Here is a 5137-nt window from a genome sequence, read left to right on the forward strand (position 1 = left end):
ATTTTTAAAATTCAACTACATATAGTAACTTTTGCCAATAGTGTAATTCTCCTATAAGCACTTCATTATGATGATTAAATTACTTCCCCACAACTTGAGCAAGCATTGAAATTTATATAATGAATATGTAAAGTCATGTTAGCTAAGTTCCTTATGTTTTGCATATGTTCAAAAATATTCCTTGATGTTATCAGTCCATAGTTAAGTATATTAAATATTTATGGTGTAGTGAGCAAGATCTGTAAGACAATAGAACTGCTTTCTCTAATTTTGAAGGAGAACCTTCACATGTTTCTAACTGGTAAATTAATTTTTTCCATATCTTAAAACTTCCCGTTCCCTCTAAAATATGCACTGAGGTACAAGCATTTTTCAAGGGAGTGCTCTGTTTTAGAGAGAGGTGTTTTTTTTTTTGCACATGGTTCATTGATTTGAATATACATTTCAAAGATTTTTTTCTTTAACCAACATGCAAATTTCCTTCGTTAGGAGTCCAAAATTTTTATAGGTTGTCACTTGTGAAGACATATCTTACTACACTGGCTGAATTTGAGTAGCTCATGGAAACAGAGTAAACATGGTTGTATTTTTCACATTATCAAATTATTTCCATCCTGTCAGGAGCTGTGGCTACAGTCAGTCTTCTTTGGTTGGGAATCTTTACTTTCTCAGTCATAAATTTTTAGCACAAAAGGCTCTGAGAATCATCAACCAATTGCTCACTTCAGAGTCTTGCAATCTATATTTAACGAAATCAGTAAAGAGAAGATGATGCTGAGCTTGTGTAAGTATACAACTTAAACATGTTTCTTTTATAACAACAAATCAGATAAAATGGCAAAATATATATTCATCGTTAAGATGACATAAACATTGTGCCTATGCTAAAGAAGAAAGCTAAAATAGAGCTTTTTCTGGGATATCTTGTATGATGACATCTGAATGCGTTTCTTCATGGTAGTGAAAAACTACTATACTCAGTCAACTTTTTCTAAATATTTAGAGACTGTTCAAGCTATTTTGTCTCTGTTTCTTTCTTTTACTGTTTGTTTTTTTTTTTTTGCTATCCAAAGAATACTAAGTGGTAGTTAGAAATACTTAGAATCAAATAATCATAGAATTGAAAGGAATCTAAAAACTTGATCAATTGCCCAAACAATGTAGAAGTTCCTTTGTTCTATGCAGTCTCTCCCTGAACACTCCCAGAGACAGACAGGAAAATGATTGCTTCATAAGAGAGACAGATCCATTTTTTGGTATTTCTCATTGAAAGAAACCTCTTCCCTGGTTTCCTGCAACATCCACCAATTGTTCCTGCCTACGGGCTCTGTATCTGCTCAAAACAAGCTATTCACGACTGTGTCCTTCTACTTACATCATTGAAAACGACTCTTTCAATCTTTTGAAGTCCCTCAGTGGTTTGCCACTCTCAAGTGCCCTTCATCAGCCTTTTCACTCTTGTTTGGACAGGCTTCACTTTGGCAACATCCTCCAAATGTTGGTGCCCCCAAAACTGGAAATGAGAAGTGTCATGATGAGCTCTGATTAGTTGAAGGTGCAATGGTAATACTGTTTTCCTTCACCTGAAATTAATAGACCCTACCATGTTGTCACCATTTTAGCATTGCTGTCACCCAGCCGCCTAACACAGCGTGTTGGCAATTAAAAACCACAAGTCCCTTTCAGACAGCTCTTGATATATACATTTTTATCTCTCCTGAACTAGTAAATAATTTTATCACCTAAAATACCCTGCTGCTTTGGTTTAAGTTGTTTTTGACAATCATTTTAGTTAATAGTGATTTGTACTGAAATTCAGAAATGAGGTGAGTTGGGCAATATTTGTTTTTAGGTTGCCCATGAAGACTTCTAGTATTACTGCATTTTTTTCTTACTTACTTATAAGCCATCTATTTGATAACATAATCTTGAATTTGACTGGGGGCTGACAAGTTTGCCAACATGTAGTTGATGCAATTTGCTTTTACCCCTTTCAGAGAACTGGGATATTTTCACATTTCCAGTCTTTTGGCACCTCTTCTGTCGTCTGTGATTTCTTAAATATTACTGACACTGGTTTCATCATCACATCTGCAAGTTCTTTCAGCACCGTGGGATGTTATTCATAAGGAGACTTGAACTCATTTGAAGTGCTAGGTACTTTCTACTATCTGCTCATCTATGCTGGAATTCAATTCCCTCTTAACAATGTTTGTTCTAACTTTTCCAGTTTGAAGATCATGCTCCTTGATAGAAAAGTTGGAAAGAAAGAAGTTGAGTGGTTCTGCTTATTTTTTGTTGCCTATTAACATTACAACATCTTTTCTTAAGCAATGAGGATAACCCTTCCTTGTTCGTGTTCTGAAATAAAATGGTAACATTAACAAGAACAATAAAAATCTATTTTTATTTTCAGCACTCTGATCATTAGTAATTAAAAGTCTTAATAATATTAATCAGTGTATGGAGATTTTCTTATGCCATGGCAATTGAGAGCTCCCTCATATAGAAATCACATGGGATCAATCCAAGATGAAATCTGAATTCCACATTGTTCCTTCTAAGTGATGTGAAGATCACTAAAGATAGTTTCCTTTTATTTTATTTCTAAAGTTAAGTAAGTTGCTGTAAAATCAGGAGAAAGGTTTGTTTTCAAATCATATAATAAAACTTGATTCAAAATCAAGTTCTTGGATTTTATTAGCAAATATGCTCATTTTTGTGATTTTATAGTCCCCTTTTCAAAAAATTCTGCAAGACATGAAAACTTGTTTTTCTAAACTTTGCAGACTTTATAATGGTTAGTAGAAGTTCTATGAAGACAACATGGATACGTGGTCCTGTAAAAGATGGGAAACTATCTGGCGTTCAGGTTTAATGATCCTGGAGGAACCAGTGTTTTGAGGTCCTTAAAATACTTTGTAACAGGTTACAGGGCATTTTGGGCTTCTCTTTTTTGTATTTAGGAGGTGATATGTATTGATTGTTTAACATATGGCTAAGTAGATTTATTTACACAGGTTTGCCTATACTAAATACATGTCAATATGTACACATTTCTGTATTACTCTCAGCCTAAGGAAACATTAATTAGCAGCTATGCATACAAATAGGCACTTTCACTACATCACGTTTTAAACCGTACATATGAAAACATTTTAGGTTTGCTATAAAAGCACTAATGCTTCAGAGAAATGTGACTTTATTTTTGTATATAAACATCTGCCAAAACAGTGTATTTTCAGACACACTAGTTGAAAATTTTCAACTAATTAAAGATAAGTTACAAATGCACACAACATGTTAGTATATCAAAAACAAGAGTAATATTACTAATATTAATTTCTCAGGTTAAAGAATTACTGTTAACATCTTCTAGGGGAAAATCTTGACAAATTAAATGGTAATTACTCAATCATTTATTACTCTAAAAATGGAAGACATATAGAAATAAGAAAATGGAATCACATTTCACAATTAAACAAAAGTTTTAAAAAACACTTTATAAATCATCACTGTGTAACAAAATTATTGTTACACAATAAATAAATAGTAAAACAACCAGTGGGAATAGCTATGAGATGGTGTTTCTAAACGTATGTGAAATACTGTCCACAAAATAAAGGGGGGGGCTGATAAATTATGGAAAGGCTTACATACATAGTGATGAATATCTTCCTGGGCTGTAGGTAAGGGGTTATCACCAGACACCAGGAAATACAACTAAACATTCAGCAAGGGCCCATGGGATTTAAACCCATTGCTTGCAAAGACATTCTTCTGGATCAGGCTCAGTCCAAGTAGGCTGTCAACGTGACTTATGTCACCCTTGCTCTTTCACCGCCCTTGTGATTCTACCTCTGTGTGGTTTTATTTACTTCTCTTTTTCCTTCTCTGCTTGCCTGCATACTTTCTCCCTACTTGGTCTGGTTGCTGATGGCTACAATGGTAGACTATAATCTGTTTTGTTTATCTCAAACAACTGTTAATTGTCAGGAAGGAATTATTCTAGTACTAATTCATCTTCTGCAAACCACTGTCTTTTGGTAACCTTCAGTGGAATGGGACTAACTCTAGTATAGATTAGTTTAATTCATTTTTTATCATGGTTATAAACTGCAGGCTATCTCCCGGCCAGCCATCTCACATTTAATGCCACTGGGTACAGGGATACAGAAGCGAGGGTGAACTATAGATCCCGTGAGGGCAAAGCCTGTATCAACTTTGTTTACCAATTCTCAGTGCTTAGCACACAGTAGGTACAAAAATATATGCCGAATGTTCTCTACCTGGACTATTAATGGCAGCCCAGTCTCAACAACCTAATAAAAAATTATATGAACTAAATGGACAGTTTCATTGCTCCTGCTCTGATTTATATATACAGTTGTCTATCTCTTGTAGTCTGTCCATGACTGTAAAATTATGGAGTCTTAGAGCAGAAAAAGACCCTAGATACCATTTTATAGATGATAAAATTGAGGTCTACAATAATTCAGATGTACAACAAAAATTTAAAACTCTTAAGGACCCAGATACATATAGATATTTGAGTGTTCTTACTATATGCTAAGTTACAGCAGTGAATTAAAACAACCAAATCTCTTCCCTCATGGAATTTACATTGTCTTTCCTACCAAAGAACTGATCTACAATGAGTGTGCTACACATATGTTAGATAAATGACTATTGCTCACTTAATTACTTAGGAAACTGAACTTTCCATCCAGGTCTCTAAATTCTTAATATTTGTAGTATTTCTGATATTACTAATACTAAATACAATTACAACTACTATGTTGCCCTCTGATAATCATCCAAACTATAATTTTCTAAATAATTTCAAGGTGAGATAAGGAACTTTTTAATTATACTTACCTTTTGGTAATAGTCACAGAATCAATGTGATTCTAAAGGGGTGGGGAGGAGAGGATGATTGAGTCTGCCAAATTGCAGGACTTCTTTCTCCTCTTTCTCTCCCTTAAATAATTCAGTGATTCCACAAACATTATTCATCCCATTTTCCAGATGAGCAAAGTTAGTAATTGACATAAGTGGGTTTTGACCACAGAGATGCCTGATTTCAAATCCCAAGCTCAGGATCCCACTACCTACAACTAATATTGCACTGCCAGCT

Source organism: Eschrichtius robustus, chromosome 17 (genome assembly GCF_028021215.1).
Source record: "Eschrichtius robustus isolate mEscRob2 chromosome 17, mEscRob2.pri, whole genome shotgun sequence".
NCBI lineage: Eukaryota > Metazoa > Chordata > Mammalia > Artiodactyla > Eschrichtiidae > Eschrichtius > Eschrichtius robustus.